The 14,617-nt window shown below is 37.7% G+C and overlaps 2 long non-coding RNA genes across 2 annotated transcripts; both read left to right on the top strand.

Moving 5' to 3' along the window:
* The first annotated feature begins 1,758 nt into the window (after positions 1-1,758).
* On the top strand, positions 1,759-2,422 carry LOC114473833 (uncharacterized). Its single transcript, XR_003675302.1, has 3 exons — positions 1,759-1,845; positions 2,000-2,281; positions 2,352-2,422. It is a non-coding gene; the product is annotated as an uncharacterized LOC114473833 (long non-coding RNA).
* Positions 2,423-2,439: 17 nt separating this feature from the next.
* LOC114473832 (uncharacterized) lies at positions 2,440-9,034 on the top strand. Its single transcript, XR_003675301.1, has 3 exons — positions 2,440-2,500; positions 5,666-5,691; positions 8,931-9,034. It is a non-coding gene; the product is annotated as an uncharacterized LOC114473832 (long non-coding RNA).
* The last annotated feature ends 5,583 nt before the right edge of the window (positions 9,035-14,617 follow it).

The raw sequence follows: 14,617 nt of genomic DNA, 5'->3' as shown, positions 1-14,617 counted from the left end.
TTGCTATCTGTGTGTGTGTGTGTGGTGTGTGTGTTGTGTGTGTGTGTGTGTGTGTGTGTGTGTGTGGTGTGTGTGTGTGTGTGTGTGAGAGACTCTCTCTTCGAGAGAAAAACAAAACAAAAAAAATCAAGGCGCACAGAAGCCGAAAGCTGACACTTGTCCAAATGAAAGCATTAAAGCCAAACAACCATACAAAGATAAAAAAAAAGAAGTAAAACTCACTGAAAGCCTGATCTGAGTTCACACATACCAAGATTGTATATGCGTATGCATATATTATTTGTTTATTGGATTCTTCATCTGTTTGATTCACAGAAACACAATTTAGGTTAGGTTCGGGGTTTTAATCTTTCGGTACAGAGGTGAACTCAGATCATGGCACCGCTGGGATGTTTTGGAAACCTTGTTGCCCGTCTATCTATGGTCAGGACCTCACAGGCTGTGGGTGTCCGAACAAAACCAAAGTAATAATGACCAGCCGTATTTTATGCCTAAACAAAATATCCGAGCCCGAAGAAAAACCAGAGAGAACCTACAGCATTAAAAGCAAAGAACCTCAACCATTTGAGCCCTTCTCATAGCTATTCACTGCGTCAAAACACAGAACAGCTGAGGATCAAAATCAAAGCTCAAAGCAATGCTTGACTGGTTCCAAAAAAATCAGCACAGAGCAAATATATATGTAAATGAAATTTATATATATATATATATGTTTATAAAGGCAGCTTTACCTTAGTCCGAATTGGTGTTTGAGGTTCAACCGATGGTTCGTGCTCCAGTCTCTGTCCGAGGGCGGACCACCGCGGGCCAGCCCCGGGGCTTCAAATGTGTCGACCCAGTGCTGGTCCACGATCGACGCCCCACAGAGCAGAAGATGGATTCAGTTCGTCGACGCCAATTGTTACGGCTGAATTTACGGTTGACCTCATTTTGAGACATGATTCATTGCTCTGGTTGAATGATGGAGTCCAGGAAAAGCATTGATGATTTTATATAAAAAAAATGTTTATTCTAAACTAAGAAAAAAGGTACAAGATGGAACAAAGTGAAACAAAATTAGCGTCCGTCCAGGCGGACGTCCGAAGGAAGTGCCGCGCCCCGCCCCAACAGTTTCAAAGCTTAAGCTTTTTTATACAGATAAGAAAAGGTCCCAACAGTGAGAGACAAAAGGGAGGGAGTCAGATGCCCATAGTGGAAATGTTGGAGGATGATGAAGATGTTATGAGAAGGTTTGGCTCCAGTCTTTATCTGTCTTGATAAGTGTGTGCGTCAGTGTATGTCTGCATGTGAGCAGAGATTCTGGCCTTGGCAGAGACTGTGCTGCACTGAGAATAATACGATCTGTACTGTTTAATCAGATGTTCAAAAGTGTAATGAGTAATGGAGTCGTCATGTATTAAAACATGACAAATTGTACACATGAACATACATTTGACGATATGATGATGAATATAATAATTGACCATAACAAATTATAATTGACCCCATCCTTGTTTTATTTTATAACTTTAAACGACTGTTCTGTGTTTCTTTGCTGCAGGCAGCAGTGACTACATCGACATCTATCACAGAGCTGGAGATGAGGTCATCATGTCCTGTAACAGTGTGGATTCATCTGAAACATCATGTTCTAGCATTAAATGGTTTACTACAGAAACATATCTACTATTGATCCCATTGTTAGTGATGGACAGATTAATGAAGATTCACCTCAAGCTGCTAAACTGAGTCTGGGCCGTAGATGTTCTTTGATCATCACAAACATCTCCTCTGAGGACGCAGGAGTTTACAGATGTTACTATAGGAACACATATGACACATATGTGTATCTGAACATTTTAACACGTGAGTAACATGACATTATTGCAGCTGTTCCTAATATTTGTAATTGAAAACTTACAGTAATTGTAACTGAAAAATGTAATTGACACCAACCCTGGTACTGACCACAAATCTCACTGTTCATTTAATTATTTGCATACTTTCACATTTTCCTCAGTCTCAGCAAATCAAAGCACTGATCCAGTGGGAGGAGTCACACTGACGTGCACGCTGTGGAGGTACGGAGACAGCTATTGTGTAGAAGGCAGCCTGAGATGGCTGGATGAGGAGAGAGATAAACTGAAGCAAGATGGTGATGAAGTCTATAAAAGTAGACAGAAGAAATGTGTTTCTGATCTGATAATAACACATCAGATTAACCACAGCAGAAGATACACCTGCCAGTTTGTTATAAACAATGAAGTGAAGATTTCTGCTGACTACACACTTGTGTCTACAGGTAGGACGACCAATCAAATCTCACCTTTAACATGTAATCACTGTCTTTATATGTTCTTCATTGTTTTCAGCTCCAGTTGATTTAACGTCTGATTCGACTCCAAACAAGATCATCTTCATCACCATCATCGTAGCCTCAGTCGGACTGTTGACCATCCTCTGGTCATAGTTGGTCTGACTGTTTTCATCAAATCCAGGAGGAAAACTGGAGCAGCAGAAGGTGTGTGTGTGTGTGTGTGTGTGTGTGTGTGTGTGTGTGTGTGTGTGTGTGTGTGTGGTGTGTGTGTGTGAGTGTTGTGTGTGGTGTGTGTGTGTGTGGTGTGTAACATAATGGTTCAATTATTTGCTGTTTTGTAGTTATAGTTTCCCAGTGTTTTAAATGTGTGTTAAATACACAAAAGGTTTGACTTTATAAAGCTTATTTATAGCATCTGATTTTTCACAGTCAGAGAATCATAGGAGCAGGGTTGGGGTCATTTACAATTGTAATTGTAATTACTTATTGTCATAATTGTAATTAAATTGTAATTGAGTTTAGATAAATTACTTTGCCATGAAAATTCTATAAAAAAATATCAAATACAATTATAATTTAACACAAAACTGGGGAACCATGTTACAGTTCTATGTACAGTTCTACACATATGTAGTTAACAATTATTAAAATATGTTTCATATCAAGCTTTACCACATTTGACCATTTAACAAAAATGTAAATAAGGATAAACTGACACATTAAAGTCTCAGACGCCCACACTAAAAATATTAAAACCTATATTTTCATTGATTATAAAACCTAACAAGGTAACCAATAGATATGAAATAAATGAGATGATAGATATTTCAGATGCTAACAGAAAGCTAACACAAGAGGAAGGTTAACTTTTATTAGCTTATTTATTTCAGGCTCAGTAATTGTGATAAATTGTAATTGAAATTTAGTCATTGAGAACGTAATTGTAATTGACTTTGACGATAAAAAATAATTGTAATTAAATGTAATTGGAAAAATTGCTGACCACTGTAGTCGTAATTTAATTGTAATTGAACATGGGTATTTGAAAATGTAATTGTAACTGAAAAATGTAATTGACCCCAACCCTGCATAGGAGAATGTCTATGCACTTTAAATATCAGGAATTATCTGAATTATGCTCTAATGCTCCACAATTTGCTTCATTTTTGTCTCATAACAATTCGAGGCTTGATCTGAGGAATTTTTGCTATTCAGACAATAACACGATGGTCAGTGATGTCATTCATGAGGAACATTTGTTAGTATCAGGTTAATAAAGGTAGATTTATCAGACATTTAAGGTTTGGTCTTGTAGAACCATTCACCACCTGAAACAGATTCAATGAATTACAAAAAGGTTTGAGGTCATCTCAGACTGTTTGTAACAGATTTAGATTTAAGTCTCCCATAGAGAGAACTTTATTTGACTTCATTGATTCATCATTGATGGTAAAGCATCACTGGTATCAATAGGGGGTCTATAACACCCATTAACAGTCAAATGAAGTGTTTTGGATTCTTCAAGGTCGAAAGCTAAAAATTCAAATTTCTTACTCACTGATTTGGACAAGAGCAGATTTACATGAAACTTACTTTGTCCTACAGACCAGTGTTTCTCAAATGGGGGTACACGATGGAACTACAGGGGGTACTTGAGAGAGAGAGAGAGAGAGAGAGAGGAGAGAGAGAGAGAGAGAGAAAGTGGAAAATGAAAAATAAAGTGTCAGTCTTTGTTTCACCTCAGGCGTGAGATGACCGGAAATGATTAAAACTATAGAAATAAATCTATTCAGGAGCCACTAAATCAGTGTTTTTCAACCTTGGGGTTGAGATTCTATGTGGGGTCACCTAATGTTTAAATGGGGTCACCTGAAATTTTCTTTAAAATCAAAATATCCATCCATTTTCAAACCCACTTGCTCCTGTTTTTACAGGGTCATGGGGGTCTGCCGGTGCCAACATCCGGCTCTCATTGGGCGCTGGGCGGGGGTACACCCTGGACAGGGCGTCAGTCCATCACAGGGCAACACAGACAAACAACCACTCACTCTCATTCACTCCTATGGGCAATTTTTAGAGTCAAGTCATGTTTTTGGGAGGAAGCCGTAGTACCCGGAGGAAACCCACACAGCACGGGGAGAACATGCAAACTCCACACAGAAAGAACTCAGGTGTCCACCCCAGGGCTTGAACCCAGAACCTTCTTGCTGTGAGGCGGACGAGCTAACCACTAAGACACAATCTTAAGCAACTGTATTTTTACACGTTTGCTTTGTGAAATATAAATCTAGTTAAGCTTAAATGCAGTAAAAAAAAAAAAGAATAATAACTGTACCTGAGCTTAAACATGGTAAAAAACTAATTCTAGAAAAAAATGTTTTTGGGGTCGCCAGAAATTCAAATCAAAATGTGGTCACGATCAAAAAAATGTTGGAAATCACTGTATTTAATACTGATTATTTCCACTTATTTACAAAATGAGATTCTTTAAAATGTGTTATCACTCATTCATTTCATCATTATGTTCTATAGTTGTTTTTAAATAGTTTTCTAAGCACAATGACGTAGTCGGACAAAGGAATTAAGAGAAAGGTGGAACTTGAGCCAAAGAAGTTTGAGAACCACTGCTTTAGACACTGTAACCATCAATACCAACATCCTTATCCAAAATAGATTTGTTTCACCATGACTCTGGTATTAGAATTGCATCAGGATCAGGTGAAAGTTCCCATATGTGAACCATGTCCATGTTGGCAAATAGACTGTGTACATTTAAATGAATGAAACCAAGATCTGCCCTTGATTTAAAATCAACAAGGCTTTACAACTTTTCAGTGCCAGGATTGGGTTGAACATTTCTAGAGATCAGAAGCAACAAAACAATGAGACATTTCTGTTTAAGCTCTTGATACCATTTAATAGAGGTTTCTCTATTTCTGAATGAGTCTACTTCAGTTTCAAACTAGTCTTTTAAAAAAAAGATGTTCATCAATTAGACAAAATCCTCTGTGAGTTAATCTATCTCCCAATGAGGACAGTTTTGAGTGAGGATTAAATTAGGAGATAATTTTCAATCCTCATGCAGGTGGATGAATGTCTAGCAATCATAGAATAGACAGATGATGATGTCACATATACACAGAATTTAGTAAACTCTGAAATGTAAAATCAGTTAATTAAACCTTGTTAGTATTCATCTGTATTATGATTATATGTTCTATTATTGAACTGCTTCTTTTCATGTTTTAAAAGATTTGAGCTGAGCTAGAAAAGTAACTTTCCACTTCCTGTCGCTGACGGTTGTGACAATAAAAATTCTTTGCAATCGCTGAGTGGTGAGATAATATCTGTATTATTGGTTTGTTACAGACGCCCCAAAGCGAGCTCGTGTTCCTGTGAGTATATTTAAACACTCCCACTTCTCAACAAACTGTTTGGCAAGCTATTTTTTACATCACCATGCAGATAAGCTTAGTGTGTTTCCCTTTTAGATGAATTGGAAATTATAAAACATGCTTCACGATCAGCTGTTTATTCACTTTTTAACCAGCTGCTTGATTTGTTGAAAGGTTTATCATTAGTTTCTCTTCAGATTTGTGTGGAAAGCCTGCATTAATCTGCCTGTTCCTTTGTCTCTTTACTGCACTCAGAGGTTCACCAACCGATACAGCAAACCTCACTAATGGTTGGGACTCATTGATTCGGCCTGAAAATAGTGCGTTTCGGCTCTAGCGATTCAGACTCAACCCAAGAACCAAGCACATATTCAGACTCGGGGGAACCGGACCTTTCCGTTGATACCATGGTTGGCCCAATCCCAGCACTTTTAAAATCGTATTTCACATATAAATATTTATCCATGGTTGTAACACATACATATAACGCACGATTATACGTGAATTAGCGGGATCTCCTGACTCCTTACTGCAACAGATGTGCAGCAAAACCGGAGACGGTGGGGATTGCTGGACTACAGATTACGCTGAAGTTACACAGCGGAGCAGTTTCGGAGCAGCGACGCATCCAGTGGAAATCCAGGGTTATAATTATGCCGCCCATTGATTGGATTCAAGACTCCAGGTTCTTCACTGATGTTTATTAACACCGTAGAACTAAGTTCAGACAAACAAAACCACAGATATTAGCTACTTTACAGAGTTAGCATTTCGTAGCATCATGGCAAACACACATGAAAACACTGAGCAGAAACTGACCACTTTAGCCTGCTCCTCAATCAACGGCAGAATCATCCCCAGCAGCAATCTTCACAGTAGAAATCACCTTTTAACCATGAACTTCTTATTTAACTGCATTCACAAACCTATAAACATTAACTTCCAGCAGCATGGAGTCAGTCATGGATGCAGTCATGCAGCTACTCCTCAGTCTCTGTGTCTAGCTTATAGAGTTAGCAGGTGCTAGTTCCTGTTTAGCATTTCAAAATAAAGCAACAAAAAATATAGCTGCATTTACAATAATTGTATGCAAAATGAGTGATTGTAAAAGAAGCTGATGATGATTCTATCTAAGGTATTGGATAATTGGATTAGAATAATGTCGGGCTCTAACGGGTTCGGGCTTAAAGAGGGATCGCCTTTATTCGGGTTCTTACTCTTGTGTTCGTAAGAGTTTCGGTAACACTTGAAGTTTTATACATAAGGAGCTGACATTACGCTGTCATTAGCATGAATAAAGTGTCATAAAGGCTGTCATTAAGCTGTCATTAAGTGCCATTTGCTAAATTATGACACCTTTGGAGCTATGTTGGCATTTTTTGGGTTAGGTGGAGGGATCTAGAAGAGTTGGGTTAAGGTTATGGTTTAGGGTAAAGAAGGGTTAGGGGTTAGGGCAGGGATCTGCAACCTTTAATCTCAAAGGAGCCATTGTAAAAGAGTCAAAGAGCCACATGAGGCTCCAGAGCTGCAGGTTGCAGACCCCTGGGTTAGGGTTAGCAATAGGGTTAAGGTTAGGGTAACAAATGACACTTAATGACTGCCTTCATGACACCTTATTCATGCTAATGTCAGATAATGACAGCGTTAATGTCAGCCTTATGTATCAAACTTCAAGTAAAAGTGTTACTGAAGTTTCTCTGCGCATGCGCTTATTTTGGTTTTATTGCAAATCACACCGCCATCTATTGACTACATTAATTTAGTTTTTATTCTTATGTCTCATGTGAGCAGAGATCATTTTGAAAACGTTGCCGTGTGAAGGTGGAACTTTTTGGAAACAAACAGAAAAAGAATCTAAACAGGCCTTATAGTCAGGTACTTTTTTTGTGGAGAGTATCAAAACTATACATTTTGGAAATCTATTGTATAAGCAATCAGAAAACAATGTTTTCATCTCCCTGATACCTATTTGGGCCTCCATCTTGGATTTTACATAATAGACGCCATAAAAAGGGTTTTTGTCAATATCTTGGCTTCTAAATAACCTAGAGCTTTTATTTTGACAGCTAAACTACCATTTTCAGGGCCAAGGAATCCAATGATATGAACATAAATAAGTTAGATCCAACCACAAAATTGTTACACTGAAATGTTCCGTTTTATTGAAGGTTTTACAAATTGATCAGACACGAACGTTCTATGAAGTTAGTGTCCATTAACCTTTTTAAAACCATCGAATGTAAGGAGATGTTGAATGAAAGTACAGACGGTTATACCAGAAAAAGTATTACAAGACAATTTACAACCTCCTGATACTATGAGGTCACCCATGAAACAAAAAATATTAAATATTCTACTTTCGCCAAACAGTTTTTAAGAGATTTTCCAACGGTGACTCTCCTCACCTGATAGAGATGCTCATCATCGTATTTCTGACAGAAGAAAACATCTTTCTTTATCCAGTGGACTTGTATGGGACTTTGTAAATGTTGATGGACCTGATCTGTCCATTTTAGTGCTTCCTATTTCTGTCCACGATTCTTGGCCGTGTGGAGACCTGTAGCTAATGCATGTGCGTAACGGTCTCGAGCACATTGGATTTGGGCTTTGTTAGCTGCGTTTTCATGGCAACTATGATGGTAGACTGTCTGATGCGTAGTGGAGTGTGTTTTTTGTACAGTTTTGCTCTCTTCTTTGGACCTCAACATAGTTGCCATCATGCAAATTGTCCCTCTTTTCCATTATGTCCAGCACATGCTAGGTGCATTCATTCTTTTGTTTTGAAAATTATAGATTAGCTGTTAAAATAAAAGCTCCAGGTTATGTATTTATTTATTTATTTATTTTTTTATTTATTCAGTTTATTTCCGACATGGTTACATTCACTTTTTTTTTTTTTCACATTTTTTTTTTTTCTTTATTGTACATGCCGAAAAAGGAGTTACGAGAGAAGCTTAAGATATTGATGAAAATGCAGCCATTTTGTAAAATCCAAGATGGTGGCTATTTAGGACTTGGGGCAAATGGAAATATTGCTTATACTATGAGGTTTCCAAAAATGTGAAGTTTTCATATTTAAAAATCTAAACATAGTAAACTTAACCTGAGATAAAGGTTCCTGAGACATAAATAAACACAGAAGTAATACAAAGAGTTTGACAGGCCTGAGCTAAAGACATTTAAAACTGCTGAGACAATAAATCCTGCTGAGGAGTGATTGTTCCTTTGTTTGACCTCAGGATGGGGAGGAGAGCAGTGTGACTTATGTCACCGTCAGCTACAGAAACCGAAACCAAGAGGCCTTGCCCAGCTCAGAGGTAAGTGACTCCCTACGTCAAACCATTGCTCCCACTTTAGCAGAGTCGCTAAAGCACAAGAAACCAAAACTGGGTTTTGAATTCACAACCACTAGACACGCACACATCATCATTTAGTGATGTGTAATCAGAGGTGGCAAAAGTACTAGTCGTCAATACTCAAGTAAAAGTTTAGATACTTGAATAAAAAAACGACTCTGGTAAAAGTCAAAGTATTGAAGTTGCTCCCTTACTTGAGTAAAGGTAAAAAAGTACATGCTACTAAATGTACATAGGTAAAAAGTAAAACTAATGTCCCTTTAATAATAAGACAGGGTTTTTAAACCAGCAAATTTCATATCTTTTATCTGGAGAATTTAGCACTCATAAAAAATACAATTTGTAAATAAAACACGTCAAGAGTAAATGTTCAATAAACCAGAGCAGCTTGAGTTTAAAATTGTTAAAAACTTGTAGAAAACTGGTACATGGGAAATTAATTAAATCTATTACTCTTTATGAACACCTGCAGAATTTAACTACTCATAATTAATACAATTTGTAAATAAAATGTTTTAAGAAAAACAAAAGCAAATGCTCAATAAACACAGAGTAGCTCTGAGTTTAATGTTTTTAAAAAACTTGGAATTATTAACCATAAAACTAAGGGACCGATCAAACAGAAAAAAGCTCAAACTACCAAATTTTGCATTTTTTACGTCGTTCATCTTCGAAGGTCTTAAAAGTAACGAGCTCATTTTTTTTTTTTTTTTTTAAATATAAGGAGTAGAAAGTACAGATATTTGTTTAAAAAAGTAAAAAGTCGGCAAAAAAAAAAAAAAAAGTATATATATATATATATATATATACCCAAGTAAAGTACAGAACCAGAAAAACTACTTAAGTACAGTAATAAAGTATTTGTTACTTGTCACCTCATCAATACTACCCATCCAAGGAAGAACCAAGCCATGGACTTATTAACATGGAAATATGGACTAACATACAGATTTAAAGGTGCAGTCCGCAACTTTCAGATCACTCCCTCCCCCTCCCTTCCCGCTGCTCTCTTGCCCTGCCTCCAAACTTTCCAAAGTTCCTTCCTCAGAGGAGCCAACAAGCTAACATTAGCTTGACAGCAACATCACAGTAATATAACATGCACTGTTAAAAGCATATTACTGCAGTGCTTCTTTCTCTCAATGTGCACACACCTCATTAGCAGCAACAACACAGTGTCACTAACAGCAGCCCACACAGAAGCTGCTGCACACACACAAACACATGCACTACAGAGTTCTAGTGTAACAATTACAAATCAACATAAATTGTAAATCAAGCAGCAGTAAATGCCTTTCAAACAGAAAAGTCACCAATTCCTATCTTCTCTACTCCTCAGACCATACACTGTAAAAAATACGTCGCTCCAGCGGTAAGGGCGTGGGACTTTGAGCAACAGCTGTCAGACAGCCCATCAAAGAGTGGTTCTTTTTGCTCTGTCATGGTACATTACTGGATATCAGCAGATTGGCTCAATGAGCCAGATTTTTTTTTCAAACTAACTACTAGTTTCATGTAAGGCTGCCTTACATAGTGACAGCTTTAGCAAATATGACAAAAAGTCACTTTTATAAGAGTTGCAGACTGCAATATAAAAAACAATTTATTAAAATTAAAATTAAATACTCAACAATACACAAAGTAATCCCCACAAAAACACATGGTGACATGCCTCCCAGTAGTTTGTTTCCAAAAACTTCATGTTTTATTCAATCATCCATATTATCCTAATTTAAATACCAGAGGTGAAAGTAATGGGTTACAAGTAAGGGTGCTGCGATAGAGGGTTTTCACGGCGCGTCATCATCACCGCGTCATCAACCCGGAAGTCGCCATTTTGGAGATAGCAGCCGGTTTACAAACGCACACAAATGAGCAAATCCCAATTTTGAGAGGAAATGGTGAACTATTGCTGTGTTTTTGGCTGTACTAATCAGTCAGAACGTAGAAAAACGTGGAGTTTATAGATTGCCAAAAGTTAATAACAGATCAGGGCAGAACAATGTCCGCATTATTATAGCCAGTAGGTTCTACATCAGGAGAGCAGTGACATTGAGACTAAGCTCACCGTTGTTACACCAGTTGTTATTTATGCAAACCCCGCCGCCCTCATCTCCCCGTCTTGCATTATATCCATCTTCAGGTGATACAGTTTGTTCTCCAGGGAGCGGACATTAGAACACAGGATGGAAGGAAGCGGCGTTCTCTGAGGATTAGCTTTTAGCTTGGTTGCTAGCCCTGCTCCTGCTTCCGATCACGCCGCTTACGTGTCTTGCGCTGGCGGACACCGCTGGTACGAGGCTCCACTGCTTCACAGGTCGCTGGATTGAAGCCGGCGTAGCAAATCTGGAGGATCGAGGTCCAGAGTCGTCGCATCTAACGAACTATAACTGTTTGATTTGTCTGAATCTAAGATTGCCTGGTGGTCATATACTATTTTAGAGTAACTATGCTACAGGTTCACTGTGAAATTATTAGAACTGACTGATTTATCTGCCGATGTATATCGGTTGCTAACGTGAGCCTCTGCAGCCGCAACCGACCTCCAAACTTCTCTAAGATTCTATAAGAGCTGTGTATGAGCTTGATGAAAACCAGATAGTTGATATCAGGATAAATAATAGTCCAGATTTTTGCCTCGTAGATCCTGGTTTAGCTTTGCTAGCCACGAGCGCTTCATTTATTCTGATAACTTGTGAGATTGTTCTCCGTGATTTGTGATGATTTTGGCAATCTATAAAATTCCAAAAGTGTCTCACTGTTTGACTGATTAGTACAGCCAAAAACACGGCAATTGTTCACCATTTTGTCTCGAAATTCGGGATTTTTTTGCCTGCGTGCTGTTTGTAGACCTGCTGCTTTATCTCCAAAATGGCAACTTCCAGGTTGATGACGTGGTTGATGACTCGCTGTGAAAACCCTCTATTAGATCATTAAGGATTACAACATGACGACGAACCTCCCAAATCACAGAGATTGTAGTAGACCGCCTGTAAGTTTCACATTTTAACCCTTGCAGTGCCGTGTCTGTGTCATATGTCTGTGGTCCATACACAGAACATCCAAAGGTTTTTTTTCTCTGCCAAATCAAAACCATTTGCTAGTCAGCATGTCAGCATTATTTACAGACACAGAATACTTATTAAGTGCTTAAACCAGGCAGAAATACGCTCCCCTCCCCCCTCCCCCCAGTAGCACGGACACACAGTCAGCTGTGTTAGCGGACTGTCAGAGGTCTGTCAGTCGGTCTGTCTGTAAAACTCTATCAGTTCTGAGTGTTGAAGAACTAAGAGATGTTTGAGGAAAACACTGCATGTGTGTTTCTCTTCTGTAACTAACTCTCTGTCTCTCCTCAGCAGAGATCTGCTGTGCTTGTTTCCACATTTCTTAAAGAGACAGTGTCCTGAATGTGATTACTTTAAAAACTACTTTCAGCAACTCAGAGCTGCCCTGAAAAAGCAACCATACAGAATTTAATCAATATTTCAGCCTTATAATGAAGGAAAAGTCAAAAGTGACACTAAATGTTGTTTTGTGCTGCTAGTGATTAATAAAGGTTCTTTGTGGCATTTTCTCAACTGACTTTTGACCCATTATGTTTTCTTGTAAACTATTGAAAAAAAATAAATAAATGGAGTTTATATCAACTATTGCCACTTTGAGGAAAAATACAGAAATATGAATATTGATCCATATCACCCAGGCCTAATGTAACCAAAGCAGTAACATTTTATCTTGTAAAGGATATGAATGTCTAAACTGTGTGAAATGAGGCGTTCAAACACTGATTAAAGTAGGATTTTATTAATATGAGTGTGTTACCTAAAAAACTAATAGAAATCACTAGATTGATCTGATGCCTTGTTATTAGAGTTTAGATCAGGCCCAAAAAAACCAGCCTGACCCGACCCGGGCTCACGGGCATAAAACCCGACATGACCCACACCCGACCTATTAACTTATATTGTAGGCCTGAGCCCGAAGCAAATCCGACGTAAACTATTATTTTATTGAACGTATTGCAGCCAGTAGATTATTAGCGCGGTGCTTCACGTAGCGGTACTGTAATGACGTGACTCGATCCGTTATCACAGTTTTACAGACTTTAATGGAGGTTGTAGTAACGCCAAAAATAAACAAACACACAGAGAACCATCTTACACCGTCATACACTCACACTACCGTGGGAAGAGAATTGTTCACTAGTCTTTTCCCCGCTTACGCCCGCCCTTAGCCCAGCCTCCCAGCCAATCAAAACTCAGAACACATGTAAACAAAGACACACATTGGCAGAGAAAGCTGCACGTAACCATGATGCCTTCTCTGCCATGGGAAATCTCAGCATCAGTTAACCACTGAACACACACAAGTGGAACATAACCAGAACATAGAACCCAGTTCGTAACAGTATTGCAGACCAGAGCGGGCGGCCCGTACGTGGAGCACAGACCTGACTGAAACACATAATCCTATTTGTTCCCTGCGCTCCAGCAGCAAGTGAGGAATGAGCAAAATCAGCAATATTCAGTAAATGTGAACGCTGAACAACTAAACGCAACACAACGGCGTCAATATCTCGTCCCACTACGAGCAGAAATCACTTTAGAAATGATACCACAACAATATAGAAGTGTTTTTGTGTTCATTAAAAAATAACATTAATGTAATAGAGGTTAAAACAAATTTTAAAAAAAAGTTAAAAAAATTAGGCCTGAGCTCGGCCCCGGGTCGGACCAAGAATCTAAACTCTACTTGTTATGTAGCAGCTGTTGCTAATGCTAATGCTAATGCTACACCACTTTATGTAAACAAAGTAAAAAGGCTGTGTGTGAATAAAAGAACATGTCAGCCCTTTTGTTTGATGTTAATTGTACTTGGAACCAGTTTGATAAATTGCTTACATACATTTTTTTTAAATTATTTTAAAATGATTTGTCTTAAATGATCTTTTATTCCTTTTTTACATTTAGGCCGATTATTTTAAGCAGGTGAATTGGTTTGTTTTATTAGTAAATAACTTTAAAATAGTCTCAATGATTTGAATGAAAAAAATTGTGATCGTGATTTTACAAATAAAAAATTGTGATATGATATTTTTTCATATCGTCCACCCCTAGTTACAAAGTTACAAGTATTCATGTTACTGTAATTGAGTTGCTTTCATGGGTACTTTCTAAATTTCTAAATCAGTAATTTTACTTGCACTTAAAAGTGTGTTTTAAAAGTAGTAACGTAATTTGTTACATTTCTACACCCAACCGTTACTGAGTAAATTATTATTTTTTTTGTTTTAAAATGATCAAAGGACATTGTGAAACTACAAAAAATGAAATGACCAGACAACAATCAAATGCATCACATCATAGCTGACCAATCAGATTAAATGTAATGTACCGCACCAAAACAGCATTGAATTGAATTCATTAGTGTTGTTTTAGTTTATTTTTCAATTTACATTTTGACAAACCTTTTATTTTATACAGATGCCTTTGAAGAAAATAAATTAATTTCCAATTATGTAAGATTTCATCTATTCTTTTTAAGTTTATACAGGATTTATTACCAAAAAT

Source organism: Gouania willdenowi, chromosome 12, assembly GCF_900634775.1.
Source record: "Gouania willdenowi chromosome 12, fGouWil2.1, whole genome shotgun sequence".
Taxonomy (NCBI): Eukaryota; Metazoa; Chordata; class Actinopteri; order Blenniiformes; family Gobiesocidae; genus Gouania; species Gouania willdenowi.
The sequence above is the reverse complement of the archived record's forward strand: the minus strand, read 5'-3'. Positions and strand labels throughout refer to the sequence as shown.